At 43.9% G+C, this 26,159-nt stretch overlaps 1 protein-coding gene across 2 annotated transcripts in view; it reads right to left on the reverse strand.

Annotated features, from left to right (window-relative positions):
- LOC106583629 (plexin-B1) overlaps positions 1-26,159 on the reverse strand; it is a 265,716-nt gene that overhangs the window by 132,809 nt on the left and 106,748 nt on the right. For both annotated transcript variants that reach the window (XM_014168018.2, XM_045705108.1), the window contains exon 2: positions 19,180-19,270. The gene's annotated coding sequence lies outside the window, so the exon portion shown is untranslated. The remainder of the gene's footprint in view (positions 1-19,179; positions 19,271-26,159) is intronic.

A 26,159-nucleotide genomic window follows, 5' to 3' on the forward strand; every position in this document is an offset into this window, starting at 1 on the left:
GCAACAAATAATCTGCTCAGACCCCAACCAAGGATCATCAAAAGCAATGCTGTAAATTCTCGGACAACCCAAAAGATTCCTAGATGCCCTTCCAGACTCCCTCCACCTACTCAAGGACATCAGAGTACAAAAATCAGTTAACCACCTAACTGAGGAAATCAATTTAACCTTGTGTAATACCCTAGATTAGAGGTCGACCGATTATGATTTTTCAACGCCGATACCGATACTGATTATTGGAGGACCAAAAAAAGCCGATACTGAAAAAAAAATTTTTTTTATTTGTAATAATGACAATTACAACAATACTGAATGAACACTTATTTTAACTTAATATAATACATCAATAAAATCAATTTAGCCTCAAATAAATAATGAAACATGTTCAATTTGGTTTAAATAATGCAAAAACAAAGTGTTGGAGAAGAAAGTAAAAGTGCAATATGTGCCATGTAAAAAAGCTAACGTTTAAGTTCCTTGCTCAGAACATGAGAACATATGAAAGCTGGTGGTTCCTTTTAACATGAGTCTTCAATATTCCCAGGTAAGAAGTTTTAGGTTGTAGTTATTATAGGAATTATAGGACTATTTCTCTCTATACGATTTGTATTTCATATACCTTTGACTATTGGATGTTCTTATAGGCACTTTAGTATTGCCAGTGTAACAGTATAGCTTCCGTCCCTCTCCTCCCTCCTACCTGGGCTCGAACCAGGAACACATCGACAACAGCCACCATCGAAGCAGCGTTACCCATGCAGAGCAAAGAGAACAACTACTCCAAGTCTCAGAGCGAGTGACGTTTGAAACGCTATTAGCGCGCACCCGGCTAACTAGCTAGCCATTAATATGGTCGAATCCGGAAACTTTCATCTCAAAATCAAAACGTTTTTCCTGTCAGTGAAATACGGAACCGTTCCGTATTTTATCTAACGGGTGGCATCCCTAAGTATAAATATTCCTGTTACATTGTAAAACCTTCAATGTTATGTCATAATTACGTAAAATTCTGGCAAATTAGTTCGCAACGAGCCAGGCGCCCCAAACTGTTGCATATACCCTGACTCTGCGTGCAATGAACGCAAAATGACACAATTTCACCTGGTTAATATTGCCTGCTAACCTGGATTTCTTTTAGCTAAATATGCAGGTTTAAAAATATATACTTCTGTGTATTGATTTTAAGAAAGGCATTGATGTTTATGGTTAGGTACAGTCGTGCAACGATTGTGCTTTTTTCGCAAATGCGCTTTTGTTAAATCATCCCCCGTTTGGCGAAGTCGGCTGTCTTTGTTAGGAAGAAAGAGTCTTCACAGTTCGCAACGAGCCAGGCGGCCCAAACTGCTGCACATTCCCTGACTCTGTTTGCAAGAGAACTGACACATTTTCCCTAGTTAAAAGAAATATTCATGTTAGCAGGCAATATTAACAAAATATGCAGGTTTAAAAATATATACTTGTGTATTGATTTTAAGAAAGGCATTGATGTTTATGGTTGGAGCAACGTGTACCTAAGCGAATATATGCAATGCAGGACAGGCTAGATAAACTAGTAATATCATCAACCATGTGTAGTTAACTAGTGATTATGATTGATTGATTGTTTTTTATAAGATAAGTTTAATGCTAGCTAGCAACTTACCTTGGCTTCTTACTGCATTCGCGTAACAGGTAGGCTCCTCGTGGAGTGCAATGTAAAGCAGGTGGTTAGAGCGTTGGACTAGTTAACCGTAAGGTTGCAAGATTGAATCCCTGAGCTGACAAGGTAAAAATCTGTTGTTCTGTCCCTGAACAAGGCAGTTAACCCACCGTTCCTAGGCCGTCATTGAAAATAAGAATATGTCCTTAACTGACTTGCCTAGTTAAATAAAGGTCCATAGAAATGTTTTTTTAAAAATAAATAAATTTAGTCCAAAAATACCGATTTCCGATTGTTATGAAAACTTGAAATCGGCCATTCCGATTAATCGGTCGACCTCTACCCTAGATGCAGTCACACCCCTAAAAACAAAAAAACATTTGTCATAAGAAACTAGGTCCCTGTTATACAGAAAATACCCAAGCTCTGAAGAAAGCTTCCAGATAATTGGAAAGGAAATGGCGCTACACCAAACTGGAAGTCTTCCGACTAGCTTTGAAAAACAGTACCGTGCAGTATCGAAGAGCCCTCACTGCTGCTCGATCATCCTACTTTTCCAACTTAATTGAGGAAAATAAGAACAATCCAAAATGTATTTTTGATACTGTCGCAAAGCTAACTAAGAAGCAGCATTCCCCAAGAGGATAGCTTTCACTTCAGCAGTGATAAATTCATGAACTTCTTTGACTAAAAGATCATGAACATTAGAAAGCAAATTACAGACTCCTCTTTAAATCTGCGTATTTCTCCAAAGCTCAGAGTCTGCACAACACTGTCAGGACCTACGATCAAGGGAGACACTAAAGTGTTTTAGTACTATATCTCTTGACACAATGATGAAAATAATCATGTCCTCTAAACCCTCAAGCTGCATACTGGACCCTATTCCAACTAAACTACTGAAAGAGCTGCTTCCTGTGCTTGGCCCTCCTATGTTGAACATAATAAACGGCTCTCTATCCACCGGATGTGTACCAAACTCACTAAAAGTGGCAGTAATAAAGCCTCTTGAAAAAGCCAAACCTCGACCCTGAATTTTTTTTTTAAACGATCTCCCATTCGTCAAAAAATTTGAAAAAGCTGATGCGCAGCAACTCACTGCCTTCCTGAAGACAAACAATCTATACGAAACGCTTCAGTCTGGTTTTAGATCCCATCATATCACTGAGACTGCACTCGTGAAGGAGGTAAATTACCTTCTAATGGCATCAGACTAAGGCTCTGCATCTGTCCTCGTGCTCCTAGACCTTAGTGCTGCTTTTGATACCGTCGATCACCACATTCTTTTGGAGAGATTGGAAACACAAATTTGTCACCACGGATGAGTTCTGGCCTGGTTTAGATCTTATCTGTCGGAAAGATAACAGTTTGTCTCTGTAGATGGTTTGTCCTCTGACAAATCAACTGTAAATTTTGGTGTTCCTCAAGGCTCCGTTTTAGGAGCACTATTGTTTTCACTATATATTTTACCTCTTGGTGATGTCATTCAGAAACAAATGTTAACTTTCACTGCTATGCGGACGACACACAGCTATACATTTCGATGAAACATGGTGAAGCCCCAAAATTGCCCTTGCTAGAAGCCTGTGTTTCAGACATAAAGAAGTGGATGGCGGCAAACTTTCTACTTTTAAACTCGGACAAAACAGAGATGCTTGTTCTAGGTCCCAAGAAACAAAGAGATCTTCTGTTGAATCTGACAATCTTGATGGTTGTAGACTCGTCTCAAATAAAACTGTGAAGGACCTCGGCGTTACTCTGGACCCTGATCTCTTTTTTGATGAACATATCAAGACTGTTTCAAGGTAAGCTTTTTTCCATTTACGTAACGTTGCAAAAATCTAAAACTTTGTCCAAAAATGATGCAGAAAAATTCATCCATGCTTTTGTCACTTCTAGGTTAGACTACTGCAATGCTCTACTTTCCAGCTACCTGGATAAAGCACAAAATAAACTTCAGTTAGTGCTAAACACGGCTGCTAGAATCTTGACTAGAACCCCAAAAATGGATCATATTACTCCAGTGCTAGCCTCTCTACACTGGCTTCCTGTTAAGGCTAGGTCTGATTTCAAGGTTTTACTGCATTACATGGGCTTGCTCCTACTTATCTTTCCGATTTGGTCCTGCCGTACATACCTACACATACGCTACGGTCACAAGACGCAGGCCTCCTAACTGTCCCTAGAATTTCTAAGCAAACAGCTGGAGGCAGGGCTTTCTCCTATTGAGCTCCATTTTTATGGAATGGTCTGCCTATCCATGTGAGAGACGCAGACTCGGTCTCAACCTTTAAGTCTTTATTGAAGACTCATCTCTTCAGTAGGTCCTATGATTGAGTGTAGTCTGGCCCAGGAGTGTGAAGGTGAACGGAAAGGCACTGGAGAAACGAACCGCCCTTGCCGCCTCTCTGCCTGGCCGGTTCCCCTCTATCCACTGGGATTCTCTGCCTCAAATCCTATTACAGGGGCTGAGTCACTGGCTTACTGGTGCTCTTCCATGCCGTCCCTAGGAGGGGTGCGTTACTTGAGTGGGTTGAGTCACTGACGTGATCATCCTGTCCGGGTTGGCACCCCCCCTTGGGTTCGTGCTGTGGGGGAGATCTTTGTGGGCTATACTCGGCCTTGTCTCAGGATAGTAAGTTGGTAGTTGAAGATATCCCTCTAGTGGTGTGGGGGCTGTGCGTTGGCAAAGTGGGTGTTTGGCCCTGTCCGGGGGTATCGTCGGACGGGGCCCACAGTGTCTCCCTACCCCTCCTGTCTCAGATTCCAGTATTTATGCTGCAATAGTTTATGTGTCAGGGGGGCTAGGGTCAGTGTTATATCTGGACTATTTCTCCTGTCTTATCCGGTGTGAATTCAAGTTCTCCCCCACCCCCAGGACCATGCCTCAGGACTACCTGGCCTGATGAGTCCTTGTTGTCCCCAGTCCACCTGGTCGTGCTGCTGTTCCAGTCTCAACTGATCTGCCTGCGGCTATGGAACCCTGACCTGTTCACCAGACGTGCTACCTTGTCTCAGACCTGCTGTTTTCAACTCTCTAGAGACAGCAGGAGCGGTAGAGATACTCTGAATGATCGGCTATGAAAAGCCAACTGACATTTACTCCTGAGGTGCTGACCTGTTGCACCCTCTACAACCACTGTGATTATTATTTGACCCTGCTGGTCATCTATGAACATTTGAACATCTTGGCCATGTTCTGTTATAATCTCCACCCGGCACAGCCAGAAGAAGACTGGCCACCCCTCATAGCCCGGTTCCTCTCTAGGTTTTGGCCTTTCTAGGGAGTTTTTCCTAGCCACCGTGCTTCTACACCTGCATTTCTTGCTGTTTGGGGTTTTAGGCTTTGTTTCTGTACAGCACTTTGTGACATCAGCTGATGTAAGGGCTTTATAAATACATTTGATTTGATTGGCATTTCTAAGACTGCGTCGGAAAAAGGTCCATAAGCTCTGGTCAAAAGTAGTGCAGTGTATAGGGAATAGGATGCCATTTGGGACGCAAACCTACAGTTAATAATTAGCCAAGCTAAAATTATCATTGTGTGTGTCCTGAGGTATACTGAAATTAAAATCCAGTAATTTTATTTATGGCAGTTTCAAAAGAGCAACACCAAGGCTCTTCCTCAATACATCTCTCCTCGATTCCTTCTCAAAATGCATTGGGGAAGAGTGTCCAAAGGAAAGGACCTTGGACCTTCTCCTCCAATATGGCTGAGGAGTTGAGTAGAGAGGATGCGAGGAGTTGCGGAAAGACAAACTGAGATAGGCTGGTGGCCTTGGCGCTGATACTCTGACCTTGTGCCCTTTGACACTATGTTTTGGCATTGTATATAGATATAGGTAAAGCCTGAGGTCTGGTTAAATATTGCTCCTAATGTGATCAATATTAGTGATCATATGCTGTCAGGTACACAGCTGCCCAGCAGCAGATAACCAGTGGGGTCAGATCCTACACACACACACACACACACACACACACACCGCTCCTCATCAATCACAACAAAGCCAGCGGAGGTTAAAAAAAAGACTCCAGTCGACCCTCTCCATTGGGATTGAGAGGAAATCCATACAAGGTCCAGTCATTAAGTTAACCAAGGTGGAATTCCCCATCCTCTTCCCACCCATCCATCCATCCGTGTACCAATGGTCCAGTCCACTCATCTCCCTAAGGGAGCAGTCAACCAGGAGAAGAGGGGGTGGGTCTGGGGTGGAGACAGGCCATGACGGATGAGCCACCCCAACAGCTGGGTCCCAATGAAAAGACACTGGTCCCATATTCCAACATAGGGAAGAGGTGGCCTCCAAAAAGGGAGAGGAAGAGATTCAGACAGAAAGAGACACAGAGGACGGGGGAAGAGAGAGAGCGAGACACAGAGGACGGGGGAAGAGAGAGAGCGAGACACAGAGGACGGGGGAAGAGAGAGAGCGAGACACAGAGGAACTGGGGAAGAGAGAGAGCGAGACACAGAGGACGGGGGAAGAGAGAGAGCGAGACACAGAGGACGGGGGAAGAGAGAGAGCGAGACACAGAGGACGGGGGAAGAGAGAGAGCGAGACACAGAGGACGGGGGAAGAGAGAGAGCGAGACACAGAGGAACGGGGAAGAGAGAGAGCGAGACACAGAGGAACTGGGGAAGAGAGAGAGCGAGACACAGAGGACGGGGGAAGAGAGAGAGCGAGACACAGAGGACGGGGGAAGAGAGAGAGCGAGACACAGAGGACGGGGGAAGAGAGAGAGCGAGACACAGAGGACGGGGGAAGAGAGAGAGCGAGACACAGAGGACGGGGGAAGAGAGAGAGCGAGACACAGAGGACGGGGGAAGAGAGAGAGCGAGACACAGAGGACGGGGGAAGAGAGAGCGAGACACAGAGGACGGGGGAAGAGAGAGAGCGAGCACGAGAGAGCGAGACACAGGAAGACCAAGAAAAGGAAATAAAAACAGAGAGAGAAAGACTGACAGAGAAAGACGGAGCAATAGACGACTGAATTATCATGATAACAATAAATTCATCACATTAATGTGCACCAGTTTTTTTACATCACCCTTAAAACTACGACTTGAATATTGTAGCTATCAATTGTCCAGTTAGCAATAGCCCATATTAATAGACTTCATATCAAACGTCACATTCCTTATCAGAAAAATGTCCTCGATAAATAGTCAGTTCGCTCTGTATCGATCATTTTCGGTTTATCGTCCCAGCTCTATTGTATGAGAATAGGGGTCTAGGCAAGAGGGGCTTTCTTGTCCCTTCTGTTCCAATCAGCTCTATTTAAAACACAATGGACACCCCTCCAGCATCCCAGCCCCTCCTGCTGACCACAAATAGGACTCTGTGTGTGTGGAGGTTTGGCGGGATGCTGGAAGCTGAAAGAAAGAAAAGGGGGTCGGGGAGCGCACATGCACACACACACACAAATGTAAACCTACCCACGCAGACACAGTATGGACCTCGGTCCCCACAGGGTCACTATAACATCATGTAGGAGCCAGATCTGTCACACTCTTCTCCTGTTAACACAGACAGGCAGATCTAGAGGGGCATTGAGCCACACCCACCCACCCACGCTATCTATCTATACTACACACTGTCCTACCTAGACAGCCATCTATCTATACTACACACTGTCCTACCTGGACATGCCATCTATCTATACTACACACTGTCCTACCTGGACATGCCATCTATCTATACTACACACTGTCCTACCTAGACAGCCATCTATCTATACTACACACTGTCCTACCTGGACATGCCATCTATCTATACTACACACTGTCCTACCTGGACATGCCATCTACTATACTACACACTGTCCTACCTGGACATGCCATCTATCTATACTACACAGTGTCCTACCTGGACATGCCATCTATCTATACTACACAGTGTCCTACCTGGACATGCCATCTATCTATACTACACAGTGTCCTACCTGGACATGCCATCTACTATACTACACACTGTCCTACCTGGACATGCCATCTACTATACTACACACTGTCCTACCTGGACATGCCATCTACTATACTACACACTGTCCTACCTGGACATGCCATCTATCTATACTACACACTGTCCTACCTGGACATGCCATCTACTATACTACACACTGTCCTACCTGGACATGCCATCTACTATACTACACACTGTCCTACCTGGACATGCCATCTATCTATACTACACACTGTCCTACCTGGACATGCCATCTATCTATACTACACAGTGTCCTACCTAGACAGCCATCTATCTATACTACACACTGTCCTACCTGGACATGCCATCTATCTATACTACACACTGTCCTACCTGGACATGCCATCTACTATACTACACACTGTCCTACCTGGACATGCCATCTATCTATACTACACAGTGTCCTACCTGGACATGCCATCTATCTATACTACACAGTGTCCTACCTGGACATGCCATCTACTATACTACACACTGTCCTACCTAGACAGCCATCTATCTATACTACACACTGTCCTACCTGGACATGCCATCTATCTATACTACACACTGTCCTACCTGGACATGCCATCTACTATACTACACAGTGTCCTACCTGGACATGCCATCTATCTATACTACACAGTGTCCTACCTGGACATGCCATCTATCTATACTACACAGTGTCCTACCTGGACATGCCATCTATCTATACTACACAGTGTCCTACCTGGACATGCCATCTACTATACTACACACTGTCCTACCTGGACATGCCATCTACTATACTACACACTGTCCTACCTGGACATGCCATCTACTATACTACACACTGTCCTACCTGGACATGCCATCTATCTATACTACACACTGTCCTACCTGGACATGCCATCTACTATACTACACACTGTCCTACCTGGACATGCCATCTATCTATACTACACACTGTCCTACCTGGACATGCCATCTATCTATACTACACAGTGTCCTACCTGGACATGCCATCTATCTATACTACACACTGTCCTACCTGGACATGCCATCTATCTATACTACACACTGTCCTACCTGGACATGCCATCTATCTATACTACACACTGTCCTACCTGGACATGCCATCTATCTATACTACACACTGTCCTACCTGGACATGCCATCTATCTATCTATCTATCTACACACTGTCCTACCTGGACATGCCATCTATCTATCTACACACTGTCCTACCTGGACATGCCATCTACTATACTACACACTGTCCTACCTGGACATGCCATCTACTATACTACACACTGTCCTACCTGGACATGCCATCTATCTATCTATACTACACACTGTCCTACCTGGACATGCCATCTATCTATACTACACACTGTCCTACCTGGACATGCCATCTATCTATACTACACACTGTCCTACCTGGACATGCCATCTATCTATACTACACACTGTCCTACCTGGACATGCCATCTACTATACTACACACTGTCCTACCTGGACATGCCATCTACTATACTACACACTGTCCTACCTGGACATGCCATCTATCTATACTACACACTGTCCTACCTGGACATGCCATCTATCTATACTACACACTGTCCTACCTGGACATGCCATCTATCTATCTATCTATACTACACACTGTCCTACCTGGACATGCCATCTGTCTATACTACACACTGTCCTACCTGGACATGCTATCTATCTATACTACACACTGTCCTACCTGGACATGCCATCTATCTATACTACACAGTGTCCTACCTGGACATGCCATCTATCTATCTATCTATACTACACACTGTCCTACCTGGAAATGCCATCTATCTATCTATACTACACACTGTCCTACCTGGACATGCCATCTATCTATACTACACACTGTCCTACCTGGACATGCCATCTATCTATCTATCTATACTACACACTGTCCTACCTGGACATGCCATCTATCTATACTACACACTGTCCTACCTGGACATGCTATCTATCTATACTACACACTGTCCTACCTAGACAGCCATCTATCTATACTACACACTGTCCTACCTGGACATGCCATCTATCTATACTACACACTGTCCTACCTGGACATGCCATCTATCTATACTACACACTGTCCTACCTGGACATGCCATCTATCTATCTATACTACACTGTCCTACCTGGACATGCCATCTATCTATCTATACTACACACTGTCCTACCTGGACATGCCATCTATCTACTCTATACTACACACTGTCCTACCTGGACATGCCATCTATCTATACTACACACTGTCCTACCTGGACATGCCATCTATCTATACTACACACTGTCCTACCTGGACATGCCATCTATCTATCTATCTATACTACACACTGTCCTACCTGGACATGCCATCTGTCTATACTACACACTGTCCTACCTGGACATGCTATCTATCTATACTACACACTGTCCTACCTAGACAGCCATCTATCTATACTACACACTGTCCTACCTGGACATGCCATCTATCTATACTACACACTGTCCTACCTAGACAGCCATCTATCTATACTACACACTGTCCTACCTGGACATGCCATCTATCTATCTATACTACACACTGTCCTACCTGGACATGCCATCTATCTATCTATACTACACACTGTCCTAACTGGACATGCCATCTATCTATCTATACTACACACTGTCCTACCTGGACATGCCATCTATCTATACTACACACTGTCCTACCTGGACATGCCATCTACTATACTACACACTGTCCTACCTGGACATGCCATCTATCTATACTACACACTGTCCTACCTGGACATGCCATCTATCTATACTACACAGTGTCCTACCTAGACAGCCATCTATCTATACTACACACTGTCCTACCTGGACATGCCATCTATCTATACTACACACTGTCCTACCTGGACATGCCATCTACTATACTACACACTGTCCTACCTGGACATGCCATCTATCTATACTACACAGTGTCCTACCTGGACATGCCATCTATCTATACTACACAGTGTCCTACCTGGACATGCCATCTACTATACTACACACTGTCCTACCTAGACAGCCATCTATCTATACTACACACTGTCCTACCTGGACATGCCATCTATCTATACTACACACTGTCCTACCTGGACATGCCATCTACTATACTACACAGTGTCCTACCTGGACATGCCATCTATCTATACTACACAGTGTCCTACCTGGACATGCCATCTATCTATACTACACAGTGTCCTACCTGGACATGCCATCTATCTATACTACACAGTGTCCTACCTGGACATGCCATCTACTATACTACACACTGTCCTACCTGGACATGCCATCTACTATACTACACACTGTCCTACCTGGACATGCCATCTACTATACTACACACTGTCCTACCTGGACATGCCATCTATCTATACTACACACTGTCCTACCTGGACATGCCATCTACTATACTACACACTGTCCTACCTGGACATGCCATCTATCTATACTACACACTGTCCTACCTGGACATGCCATCTATCTATACTACACAGTGTCCTACCTGGACATGCCATCTATCTATACTACACACTGTCCTACCTGGACATGCCATCTATCTATACTACACACTGTCCTACCTGGACATGCCATCTATCTATACTACACACTGTCCTACCTGGACATGCCATCTATCTATACTACACACTGTCCTACCTGGACATGCCATCTATCTATCTATCTATCTATCTACACACTGTCCTACCTGGACATGCCATCTATCTATCTACACACTGTCCTACCTGGACATGCCATCTACTATACTACACACTGTCCTACCTGGACATGCCATCTACTATACTACACACTGTCCTACCTGGACATGCCATCTATCTATCTATACTACACACTGTCCTACCTGGACATGCCATCTATCTATACTACACACTGTCCTACCTGGACATGCCATCTATCTATACTACACACTGTCCTACCTGGACATGCCATCTATCTATACTACACACTGTCCTACCTGGACATGCCATCTACTATACTACACACTGTCCTACCTGGACATGCCATCTACTATACTACACACTGTCCTACCTGGACATGCCATCTATCTATACTACACACTGTCCTACCTGGACATGCCATCTATCTATACTACACACTGTCCTACCTGGACATGCCATCTATCTATCTATCTATACTACACACTGTCCTACCTGGACATGCCATCTGTCTATACTACACACTGTCCTACCTGGACATGCCATCTATCTATACTACACACTGTCCTACCTGGACATGCTATCTATCTATACTACACACTGTCCTACCTAGACAGCCATCTATCTATACTACACACTGTCCTACCTGGACATGCCATCTATCTATACTACACACTGTCCTACCTGGACATGCCATCTACTATACTACACACTGTCCTACCTGGACATGCCATCTATCTATCTATACTACACTGTCCTACCTGGACATGCCATCTATCTATCTATACTACACACTGTCCTACCTGGACATGCCATCTACTATACTACACACTGTCCTACCTGGACATGCCATCTATCTATACTACACACTGTCCTACCTGGACATGCCATCTATCTATACTACACACTGTCCTACCTGGACATGCCATCTATCTATCTATCTATACTACACACTGTCCTACCTGGACATGCCATCTGTCTATACTACACACTGTCCTACCTGGACATGCTATCTATCTATACTACACACTGTCCTACCTAGACAGCCATCTATCTATACTACACACTGTCCTACCTGGACATGCCATCTATCTATACTACACACTGTCCTACCTAGACAGCCATCTATCTATACTACACACTGTCCTACCTGGACATGCCATCTATCTATCTATACTACACACTGTCCTACCTGGACATGCCATCTATCTATCTATACTACACACTGTCCTACCTGGACATGCCATCTATCTATCTATACTACACACTGTCCTACCTGGACATGCCATCTATCTATACTACACACTGTCCTACCTGGACATGCCATCTACTATACTACACACTGTCCTACCTGGACATGCTATCTATCTATACTACACACTGTCCTACCTGGAAATGCCATCTATCTATCTATCTATCTATCTATCTATCTATCTATCTACACACTGTCCTACCTGGACATGCCATCTATCTATCTACACACTGTCCTACCTGGACATGCTATCTATCTATACTACACACTGTCCTACCTAGACATGCAACATAGCTACAGTAACCATTATGGACACGTCATTCTACAGCAGCTCATTCACACCGACATGCTAAAGTAGACTGTTGGTTTGTGTCGACACCATTTCTTAGAAAGTCAATGATTATTAATGTGTTGATCAGAGCTTTCAAAGTGATTTTGAGGAGGGTTCTATGAAAAGTCATTCTGGTACAGAAAAACGATGGAGAGAGGCTACGTTCTCCTAAAGCAGACCCTCGGATCTTTGTGTTTAAATAGATAAATAAATAAAGACCGGTAACAGATGCTGAGACTGATAATTACACACGCCTTCTGCTCCTCCAATTCCCTAGCGTCTTCATTAATCTCTCTTCATCACGGTCCAGCCTCGTTAGCAGAGCCTTGTTCAGCAGTTCTTGAGATACAATATAAAGACGGTAATCATAACAGCGCATCAACACACTGAAAACAGTCCAGATTCCTGACCAGCCATGTCTGCACGCCCAACCTCCCCAAATCACCCTTGCCTTTATTATCAGATAGAAACAACCCTCGGCATGGCACTACGACAGCTACCCACCTCACTCACACACGGGCCATTTCACATACAGTAAATAAAACTGTGGGAATGTAGTGTAAGACAGTCCTCCTATGACCCAGGTTGGGTGGCCCATAAGTCCTCATATGACCCAGGTTGAGTGGCCCATAAGTCCTCACATGACCCAGGTTGGGTGGCCCATAAGTCCTCATATGACCCAGGTTGAGTGGCCCAAATCAAGGCTTCCTGAAGTCCTCACATGACCCAGGTTGAGTGGCCCTAATCAAGGCTTCCTGAAGTCCTCATATGACCCAGGTTGAGTGGCCCTAATCAAGGCTTCCTGAAGTCCTCACATGACCCAGGTTGAGTGGCCCTAATCAAGGCTTCCTGAAGTCCTCATATGACCCAGGTTGAGTGGCTATTTGGCTTAAGGTGTATGTAAACCTGACTTCAACTGTATATAACAACTCTGCCTAACTGCAGAAAAACTAGAATATACTGTTTTGAAAAACGAATTGTTCTGGGAAATATACATTATTGATTACTGTATATAGAAAAAAATGCTACAGTTCTCTTTTAAGACACATTTAACATTCATTATTTAATTTCCCAAGGAGGACATTCCAGATAAATATTTTAAGCTCAACCAAAACAGACTAGAAAGTCTTCATAGAGCCGCTCAGCCCAAAAACAACAAAGACCAACCCACAAACAAATAAACAAAGGCGAACAAAACCACAGCGGTCGTTCTGCAAGGTCGGCACATTTTCCCATATTAATACATTTGAATAGCAAAACCAACCACAATGCAGGCTGTGACCCAGTTGAGCTGCCAAGGGCACAATCCAACCCCTATTGAAGTATTTCTGGAGTAACATTTGAACATATGTAGGAAGCTACGTCAGAAAGAAATGGCTGAATGAACAGCTGAATAGCTCATGTAGTGTTAAACTACTAGATGTCTTACAGAGTTCCAGTACTTGACCCTGGCAGTACTTGACCCTGGCAGTACTTGACCCTGGATGAATTCCTCAGAGACTGTACTGTATCTTAAGTGGCTTTCACACTACACAATATCCACCATGAATTTCATATTTGGTACATCTCATTTTTAGGAAGTCCAGGTCATTCCAAATGAATAGCTGGGCAAAATATGAGCAATGTGAATACACACACACACACAAACACAAACATTGACATTTAGCAGAAGTTTTTATCCAAAGCAACTTGGTCGTGCGTGCATACCTTTCCATCTATACGGTGCATTTGGAAAGTATTCAGACCCTTCACTTTTTCCACATTTTGTTACGTTACAGCCTTATTCTAAAATTGATTAAATGTATGTTTTTCCTAAACCTTCACACAATACCCCATAATGACAAAGCGAAAATAGGGTCAGACATTTTTGCAAATTCATAGAATTTCTTTAAACTGAAATACCTTATTTACATAAGTATTCAGACCATTTGCTATGAGACTCAAAATTGTACTCAGGTGCATCCTGTTTCCATTGATCATCCTTGAGATGTTTCTACAACTTGATTGGAGTCCACCTGTGGTGAATTCAATTGATTGGACATGATTTTGAAAGGAACACACCTGTCTATATAAGGTCCCACAGTTGACAGTGCATGTCAGAGAAAAAAACAAGCCATGAGGTTGAAGGAATTGTCCATAGAGCTCTGAGACAGGATTGTGTCGAGGCACAGATCTGGGGAAGGGTACCAAAACATTTCTGCAGCATTGAAGGTCCCCAAGAACACAGTGGCCTCCATCATTCTTAAATGGAAGAAGTTTAGAACCACCAAGACACTTCCTAGAGCTGGCCGCCTGGCCAAACTGAGTAATTGGGGGAGAAGGACTTTGGTCAGGGAGGTGAACCCGACGGTCACTCTGACAGAGCTCCATAGTTCCTCTGTGGAAACGGGAGAACCTTCCAGAAGGACAACCATCTCTTCAGCACCCCGCCAATCCGGCCTGTATGGTAGAGTGGGCAGATGGAAGGCACTCCTCAGTAAAAGGCACCCTACAGCCTGCTTGGAGTTTGCCAAAAGGCACCTAAAGACTCTCAGACCATGAGAAACAAGATTCTCTGGTCTGATGAAACTGAGATTGCCCTCTTTGGCCTGAATGCCAAGCGTCACGTCTGGAGGAAGCCTGGCACCATCCCTACGGTAAAGCATGATGGTGGCAGCATCATGCTGTGGGGATGTTTTTCAGCGGCATGGACTGGGAGGCTAGTCAGGATCGAGGGAAACATGAACAGAGCAAAGTACAGAGATCCTTGATGAAAACTTGCTCCAGAGCCCTCAGGACCTCAGACTAGAGTGAAGGTTCACCTTCCAACAGGACAACAACCCTAAGCACACACCCAAGACAACGCAGGAGTGGCTTCAGGACAAGTCTCTGAATGTCCTTGAGTGGCCCAGCCAGGGCCCGGACTTGAACCCGATCGAACATCTCTGGAGAGACCTGATAATAGCTGTGCAGCGACGCTCCCCATCCAACCTGACAGAGCTCGAGAGGATCTGCAGAGAAGAATGTGAGAAACTCCCGAAATACAGGTGTGCCAAGCTTGTAGCGTCATACCCAAGAAGACTCAAGGCTGTAATCGCTGGCAAAGATGCTTCAACAAAAGAACTGAGTAAAGGGTCTCAATTCATATGTAAAAACATTTTTAATACATTTGCAAAAATGTCTAAAAACTGTTTTTGTTTTGTCATGTGGTATTGTGTGTGGATTGATGAGGGGAAAAAATGATTTAATCAATTTTAGAATAAGCTGTAACATAAAATGTGGATAAAGGGGTCTGAATACTTTCCGAATACACTGTAGGTGGCCCAAGCAGGAATGCGAAACCTTTGGTGCTGCAAGTGCTTTGCTCTACCAACTGAGCCACTATGGTCTAACAACTGGCAACACAGAATGGTTCTACGCGAGCCGTTTCAGGGCTGGCCCAACCGGATGCACAATTGCAAACCTGTCAAGGGATTTACCCAGTTCTTCCATTTCAAAGCCTTTGACAGTGCAGGATATTTAAGTCCCCTGCATCAAAGGTGAGGAACCAATCTTAAAACCACTACCCCTCCAATGTCTAATACCCTGTAGAATTTTCTGTACTTGAGCAACGGAGCATTAGACACAAAAATGTTTTGATAAAGAGGGAAGTCTACTCTACAGCCCTCGAGCATCAACAGTTGGCCATGTGAACGTCACAGAAACAGTCAAGTGGTGATTACGATTCCAGACTGTTTCCGCGGAGCGGGAAGAAGAGAGGGATGGATGGAGGTGACATTGGCTGACAGGGAACGGAGGACAACCTCTGAAGGAGTGTTACCTCTCCCGCTCTCTTTGATTTGGCCAAATGCATTACAGCCGGACATCGTTTGTGAGACGGAGATTAAAAGGGACATGATTTGATTACTTCTGCCTGCTTGTTATGAATACTGCTCCGTCGCTGAAGGAAAGTCACCTTACTCTACAAAGAGACTATGTAGATCGAGACTGCTGATTACATGACGGCTGTATATTAACTCTTTCAGGTATGAGGTCATGCAGAAAGACATGGCTGAAGGCAAAGCAGAAGAAAAAAATTACTTAGAGGCTAATTTCTTCATTCAAGGTTTTGTTGCAGAGGCCTGAAGGCAAGGGTTGTAGCAATACTAACATCAGTTGAAGTGTGTGTGAGTGTGTGTGTGTGTGTGTGCGTGCGTGTTTACACAAGTCTGAGTGACGAAGTGGTTTGGTATTTGTTCCTTTAGGCTTGGTTTCAAAACTGCCTGCCATGGTCAGGCTGGAGTTGAACAGGACTGCCAAAGGAACAAAGCTGCCATCATGGATCTTAGCATGGAGTCCAGTTACACAAAATACCATTTTAAAATCAATAGACCTGACCGAAACAATACATGGTGAGTAGAATGAGCAGATTGAGCTCCACCATACTTTGCATCTCATTTCCCTAGCCCTGAAATCACAGGACACAGTTCAGAACAACACAGTTCAGAACAACACATTTCCACATCTGCTGTCCCTTAGTAACATCATTGATCGTATCTATTCTCTCTCTCGTGGTATAAGTACTGTTGCTGATGGTTCCTAAAAGACCAATCCTAAAGTCAATTGTGCAATGGGTTTTAAATGACACCATTACACGCTCTGATTGTGATAGCACTGAGGTTATAATAGTGTCTAGACCAGGTGTGTGATGTTCAGGGAGTCTCTCTCTGCTGGGGGTAAAGTTCAGGCAGGCAGGCACACACCCACCTCCCCTGCAGTGTGGCTGCTGGTTTCCTGTCTGCTCTGGCTGATCATTTCCCTGTAATGTGTGTGTGTGTGTGTGTGTGTGTGTGTGTGTGTGTGTGTGTGTGTGTGTACATAGTTACCATAAAATCAGTCCCCTCCCAGACAAATCCCAGTGAAAACGTCGACAATAATAAGACACTCAGAAGGCACACGCTCCAAGGCCACGGGAAGTACTGTTTAAACAGAGCTCAAATCACAGGCTTGGCTGAGGGCTGCTACAGCCATAGGGACCGTACTGAGACGTAAGGGCACTAATGGAGACAAAAGGTTACTCAGTGATAATCTGCGTCAGCGAGCCACTGACAAATGTCTGCTTTACGTTTCCTCAAGGTTTTCTTCCGCGTTTTCCGGAGCATTTTTCTAACCAGGCAACGAGAAAGACTAATAGTGGAAAGGGTTTACTAAACTGAGAACAAAATGTTTTTATCACAGTGACAACTGTTGCCTTAGAATAGAGGGAGTCCAAAGGGTGCTGATGAAAAGGGTCTGAACGGCCAGTGTTTCCCCAATGTTTGGCTTTTGTGTGAAAAAGTTTAATAATGGGGTTAGGACAGAAATAAAAAGACGGGAATAAAACACATATGGTTGCTGTGACATAATGGTGGTTGCTTTACCACAAGGGCCACGAGGAGAGGTTAGTGGAGGAGTAAACCGCTCACATACACACTACGACCCTCCTTCCTCGTACGCACCCACCCCCCGCCTTCAATCCTCCCCCTCCACTTCCTCCCCCCCCCCCACCCACCCGGCCAGCCTGGGAAGAAATAGTCCCTGATCCGATTCCACAATGTAATCAGAACACTGAGCTTTGTGGGAGCTAGTGCTCCTAGCTGGCAAAGTGGCAACTTGGACTGGGTGGAATCAAGAGGCAAGTTTACATAACCAAGGTCAGCATGGGAGGAAGAAATAAAATAATCCTTGGCTGGGCCAAAAAAGGCAAAGAGAAGGAAGGAAGGCTAACCAAAGGGAAATATGAAAACAAACGGATAAACGCTACTGTAGGAGGGCCCTTTGGTCCTCAAAGCAGCCAAATCCTCTGGTTTGGGGAGGTAATTGGGACCAGACATCGACACTTGACATAGCTGCTGAATGCGTTGGGATGCGGTCGATGGAAGTGGACTTGTCACCAGAGGGTAGAAAACTCCAATCCCAAGCCCTGAGCTATTTGCATAATTAAGATGAATTAGAGGAAATGTCTTGAAAGTCTAAACGGTTATTCCTGTTGCCACAATGGGCACTACCCCCTTTACATTAAGACTTTCTACCAAAATAAATGCCCAAAATGGTCTTTGGGATGATGTGGGCAGGATGTCTGCTCACTCCTTTCTACATGTGTGACAGCAAACTTAGATATCTCGTTTTTAAGACCAAATTGAGAAACTGTGGATGGCTATGGCGTGGAGGCCATGTTTTATTGTGTGAGCATAGCGTTCCATTCCCACAGTATTCCTTCCTGTCAGTCATGCACCCATTCTCCCATATCAGAAACAGACAAAGACTTCGGGTTCTTACCTGTAGAAACACAAGTTCTACTATTCCTTCTCTGACATTGCAAACATCCCAGAATTCCACTTGCTTGTCCCCCATGTACACCAGTCCAAACCTGAAGAAGGAGAAGAGAGGAGATTAAAATCAACAAAAGACATTGATGCTGAGAACAAGCAAAGAAAATATTTTACAGGTCTGCACTACCAGCATATAAGAAAACATAGAAGTAAAAAGAAATGCATTTAGTTAATAGTGAAAGTACTTGCTACTAGGCTACAGAATATCCTATTATGAATACATTATCATATTGCTAAAAGGCTCAGAAGAGCAATCACTTGAAGGCTGCTACATATGCAATTATATGCTAATGATCCTTCTCCCACTGGCCAGAGCTAAACTTATGGAATTGTTTAGCTTGAGTCATACATCACCATCATTATTCATACTGCCCAGGTGAGGCCTGCAGGATTAGGTCAAGGCAGCCTTTGTCGGAGGTGCTACTAAGATGTCTTTGGCAAAAATCAAAATGAACAGATTTCTTAAATTATCTTGGATTAATTCTGACCATTTTGAGGAAGTGTATACTGGCTACGGCATCTCAAAATTGACAAACAGTACTATTGCCGCATTTTTTCTCATTTTTCAAGTGAAGGTTAATCATCCAGAGAAAACAGAGCAGGCCAGAGTAAATGGCAGTAATTAAACTGACTACCACTTAACCCTACTTAACAGTGTGATTTCGCAACGCCAAACAAAAATGGATCAAAGACTGACCAGACGAAACAACTTCAAAGGTGGTTTACCAGACCCAGATTAAATAGGTACTTTTCCTGTTGAATATCTCATGTATAAGTACAGTAACGTACACACAAATATACGTTTTGAGCAAAAATAGGCATTGTTTTTAGACACAAGTACAAACTTCATGGAGTAGGACATTCAAGGAGGTCTGATGGTGCCCACTGATGTCATCGGCCTCCCCCCCCACGTCAGAGTACACCTGGACCACCTATTGAGATGTGCGTTTTGTTAACCTCTTGAGGATACCCTAGGATAGGGGGCGCCACAGCGCATTTTGAAAAAAAATCGTTCCCATTTTCAACGGCCTACTAATCAAACTCAGAAGATAGGGCATGCATATACTTATTATATATGGATAGAAAACACTCTAAAGTTTCTAAAACTGTTTGAATGGTGTCTGTGAGTATAACAGAACTCATTTGGCAGGCAAAACCCTGAGACATTTTCTGACAGGAAGTGGATACCTTTATTGAGTTCTAACCTATCCCATTGAAAAACACAGGGGTTTAGGAATATTTTGGCACTTCCTATTGCTTCCACTAGATGTCGCCAGTCCTTTCACAGTGGTTTGAGCCTTATAGAGTCAAAACTCAGTGAATGACAGGAGTTTGAAATTGGTCACAGGGGATGGGCCATCACCATTATGACGCCGGCCGGCCATGTCTGCCCCCACCTTTGGAAACGGTTTTAAAGGCAATGAAATCATCCCCTCGAATCTTATTGGCTCTCTTGGTGTTAGTGGCCCTGAACATTTATTTTATACAACGTTTGACATGTTTGAACGAACCTACATGCGCGAGGATTGCTTTCAGTATGAAGTGCAGAGCTGCGTTTGGAGAGAGCCATAGGACGCGCTACCAACATCAGGCTAATGGAACGTGAAGTATGGACTTTTTGACCGAAAATACATCTGTTGTGGACCTGGGATGCTTTCTGATGAAGACAACTAAAGGTAGGCGATTATTGACAATATTATTGAAGATGAGATGGTTCATACTGTTGCATCCAAGATGGCGCCGAGCACTGTATATTAGCTGATTTTCTGAGTATCGCATCTCCTTTTATCGCAAAGTGTGATTACCCAGTAAAGTTAATTTAAAATCTGGTATGACGGGTGTTCTCAAGAGATATTCATCTATAAATGTTAGATTGACAATATACATTTAAAAAATCGTTATAGTATAGCAATTTATTGAAACGTAGCATTGTTTACCGGGACGCTTTTGAGGGGAAATTAGGTAGTCAACGTCAGACAGAGATGTAAAATGCTGTTTTTATATATAAATATGACCTTTATTGAACAAAAGAATGCATGCATTGTATAACATGATGTCCTAGGGGTGCCATCTGATGAAGTTTGTAAAAGGTTAGTGCTACATTTAGCTGTTTATTGATAATATGTGATGGAAGTGGTTGGTCGGAAAATGGCTATGAAGCTGCTTTTTACGATGGACTCATCTAATATAATCTAATGATTTGCTTTTCCTGTAAAACCTTTTTGAAATCGGACGACGTGGGTCGATTCAGGAGAGGTGTATCTATAAAAAAAAAAAAAAAATATTTTTTAATTTTGTAAAAAATTATGCTAATTTTTTAATGCTAATTGGCGATATGATTTTTCGCTGGATTTTGATCCCGCTAACGGGATCAGATGCTCAAGAGGTTAAGTAAAATCAGGTGATATGAGCTGAAAAGGCGACTGGAGTAGGACTTTAAGCTTATTCCCAGACTAAAAATCACATTGTGCACCTTGACTATGCATTTTAGGTGATTGTAAGGAATGTTATTCACTTCTGCAAAGGAGTTAAAAAAGACAGCCATTGTCAAGGAATACTGCCTGTAAACAGCGCCAACATTCGGTCAAACCTGGAGAATCTCCATAAATCCCTACAGGTAGTAAAAAGACAGTGGTAAGTAAACAATATGTTTCTGCCCGGGGTCTGTACTGTAGTAGCATCTGCTGTCTTAGCATTTTGTCATCGCCATGGCGACACATTTAAAACCCTGAGGCCTTTCGCCAGCTGAGCCCTGGCTCATTCGTGAAACTTCCCATTTCTGGATCTGTCAGGTCATGCCGCGCAACGCTTCCCTCAGGTGAGGCAAGCACAGACCCAAGGGAAAACCTGAGCTGCTAGGTCAGTGATAAACGAACCATTCATTCATCACTACCTAGACGCTGACTGCTAGAGCCTGAGTTGACGTCTGAATGAAGACAAATGGATCTACAGTATATTGGATATTGTTTGGTTCATCGTTTTGACCTGAATGTTTATCTTCATGCAGTTTGGTGGAGGCTGAAATGGAGAACGTTGTCATCTTTTTTGTTCTCCCCATAAGACTTTCCATTCAGGGATTAGTAGAACAATGGTCCCTCAGGTCAAGAAGACAGAAGAATAGCTAGATAGTGTAAACCTTTATCACAGATCTACACTGTGTGCACATCTTGCATTGTCAGCTGTTGACTACCTCTGACAGGAAGTAAATGGTATAACGTAGGGTTGGGCTTGATGGAACTGACTACCTCTGACAGGAAGTAAATGGTATAACGTAGGGTTGGGCTTGATGGAACTGACTACCTCTGACAGGAAGTAAATTGTATGTTGTAGGGTTGGGCTTGATGGAATTGACTACCTCTGACAGGAAGTAAATTGTATGTTGTAGGGTTGGGCTTTATGGAATTGACTACCTCTGACAGGAAGTAAATGGTATTTTGTAGGGCTGGGCTTGATTGAATTGTGTAAAGGCACTTGTGAAACACCACCATTCACTTTAATTTAATGGAGGTTTTAAGCAGGATGCTTTTAAGTCTTAAAAAAAGTGGAACTGACAGTGTTTTAACTACCTTGCAGATATGAAACAGACAATCAGTCAAAAATATCTAATTCCCAGTTTCTCGTCTGAGTGTGCCACAGAGTAGAAGAACTGATGAATTTACGAACACCGGGTGAATATGACTGGTGTCAGTAAACGTAGGCAAAACAAGTCATTGTTAGTGAGGAATGCTCTAGATCACATATAAACAGCCTAGCTAACTAGCTCTGCTAGGGTGAGTAAAATGGTCAGAATGAGGTGTTCTCTTATTTGTGTCTGGAAGTAGCTAGCTAGCAAGCTAGCCAACTTTAGCCAGTTAGCTTGGGCGCTTGGTTGCAGGCAAGCTGCAGAAGGACGAGTAGGCTACAATTTCCCATTGTTTATCAGTGCAATGTTGACGGGCAACTAGCTGAAACCGTTTATCTAATGTTCCTTCGTTAGATTTTAGCTCATCTTGCTCTGGCTAGCATTAATTGTCAATCTTGTTGTTGATGTGCATAACTGAAGGATAGAGTCTACCTTTTCATGGTTGTTTGATCAATAGGACTCAAATGTAAGAGGACTCTGTGGTATTTACATATTTGCAGAAATCCATTCAGGTGTATTTTGTAGCTTTCGGTGAATGCGTTCTAATGATCTAAAGTCATGCTGTTGCAACTGCCTGTAAATACACAGTCCAGTTCAAAGTGAAAGATGGCAGGCCCGTGTGGCAAATGGCTTGTTTGTATAAAGGCCTACTGTAGTTCTGGTATGGTGCACCAGTCTGCGTAGACTCCGGTCCTGGACAAGACAGAAGTTTTTATTAAGTTCTATTTACTGCAGTGTCTATTAATTGTCCAAATGCTTCACCACTCTATATTGCTATAGTTATTTTCACAAATGCTTTAGTATATGTAAATCACAAACATTAAGAATTCATGAACACTTAGATAACATCATTTTCAAGTTCTTGCTTGTCAGATAATTTTATAAAAAGAGTCATATTCTTCCTGGGGGTGTATATGAACAGATTTCATGTTGCTAAAATGCTGTCAGTTCCAATTTAATGTAACTGTCCAGTGGGCTCCCGAGTGGGGCAGCGGTCTAAGGCACTGCATCCTGGTTTGGTTCCAGGCTGTATCACAACCGGCTGTGATTGGGAGTACCATCGGGCGGCGCAGAATTGGCCCAGCGTAGTCTGGGTTAGGGTTTGGCCGGGGTAGGCCGTCATCAGAGCGGCAGGTAGTCTAGTGGTTAGAGCGTTGGGCCAGTAACCGAAAGGTTGCTGGATTGAATCCCCGAGCTGACATGGTAAAACTCTGTCGTTCTGCCCCTGAACAAGGCAGTTAACCCACTGTTCCCCAGTAGGCCATCATTGTAAATAAGAATTTGTTCTTAACTGACTTGCCTAGTTAAATAAAAGAAATTTTTATGAAATATGACTTATAATGAATTACAATATGCGTGAAATAACTACATTTTTGGAAGGGAAACTAACTGTTAAAAAAAACAGCAATCCTGTGTTGGAATGGTGTGGTCGTACCGTACCGACAGAATGGTGTGGTCGTACCGTACCGACAGAATGGTGTGGTCGTACCCCAACGACAGAATGGTGTGGTCGTACCCCAACGACAGAATGGTGTGGTCGTACCCCAACGACAGAATGGTGTGGTCGTACCCCAACGACAGAATGGTGTGGTCGTACCCCAACGACAGAATGGTGTGGTCGTACCCCAACGACAGAATGGTGTGGTCGTACCCCAACGACAGAATGGTGTGGTCGTACCCCAACGACAGAATGGTGTGGTCGTACCCCAACGACAGAATGGTGTGGTCGTACCCCAACGACAGAATGGTGTGGTCGTATACGGGTCAATAAAAATAGTCATGCGAGTAGACCACTGATTGGCCAGCTCATTATCCTCTATGAGGAAATAGCAAGCATTTTTAATGGGGTTTTTGAAGTGGTTTTTTTCTCTCCAATTTATGCTTTGGCCACAAATACGAGTATAGAATGAGTCAACAACATTATTTATTTCAATACGAGTGAGAGTTTCACTGGACAGTTACCTTAAAATGGGTACAATTGTGGCCATGAAATGGATTTCACCCCTGCCAAAAGTGGGGGTGGGGGGGTCACCAGCACTAAACAGAGGGGTAATTGTACCCTCCCTCACACACACACACACACACACTTTGGGCGGGTGACATCACACTCATTGTACTAAAAGCCCTCTCAGACATGACCGGCGCTCCAAATAAACAAGGCCTTTTCTAACTGGGCCGAATGGAACACACACTCAATGTAAATCAGGTCAGACGTACAGAGAATTACAAAAATAATAATCACTGCCACACCACACGGGGCTTCAGAAACAAGTTGTCTGTAAACAGCCTGGGGGAAAACCACACGGGACTTCAGAAACAAGTTGGCTGTAAACAGCCTGGGGGAAAACCACACGGGACTTCAGAAACAAGTTGTCTGTAAACAGCCTGGGGGAAAACCACACGGGACTTCAGAAACAAGTTGTCTGTAAACAGCCTGGGGGAAAACCACGCGGGACTTCAGAAACAAGTTGTCTGTAAACAGCCTGGGGGAAAACCACACGGGACTTCAGAAACAAGTTGTCTGTAAACAGCCTGGGGGAAAACCACGCGGGACTTCAGAAACAAGTTGTCTGTAAACAGCCTGGGGGAAAACCACGCGGGACTTCAGAAACAAGTTGGCTGTAAACAGCCTGGGGGAAAACCACACGGGACTTCAGCAACAAGTTGGCTGTAAACAGCCTGGGGGAAAACCACACGGGACTTCAGAAACAAGTTGGCTGTAAACAGCCTGGGGGAAAACCACGCGGGACTTCAGAAACAAGTTGTCTGTAAACAGCCTGGGGGAAAACCACACGGGACTTCAGAAACAAGTTGGCTGTAAACAGCCTGGGGGAAAACGTGGATTCGTCATAGCAACTTCAAACCTTCAATATAAAGGCTGCTGTGAGAAAATGGGACTTCAAAAGAGGACATTCTAAAACATAGTTCCCATAATCATCGGCAAACTAAATAAATATTGAAAATGAGCATATGATCTGTTCATTGACTATAAGAGTCATGAGATAAATCTCAACGATGTTCTTGTAAAAATATTGGCCAGCTATGCGCACACACACACACACAACCAGCTTGTCTATTCTTCCTCTACGATGGGTTTGGAACACACACACACACACACACAACCAGCTTGTCTATTCTTCCTCTACGATGGGTTTGGAACACACACACACACACACACACACAACCAGCTTGTCTATTCTTCCTCTACGATGGGTTTGGAACACACACACACACACACACACACAACCAGCTTGTCTATTCTTCCTCTACGATGGGTTTGGAACACACACACACACACACACACA

This window comes from Salmo salar, chromosome ssa22 (assembly GCF_905237065.1).
Source record: "Salmo salar chromosome ssa22, Ssal_v3.1, whole genome shotgun sequence".
NCBI lineage: Eukaryota > Metazoa > Chordata > Actinopteri > Salmoniformes > Salmonidae > Salmo > Salmo salar.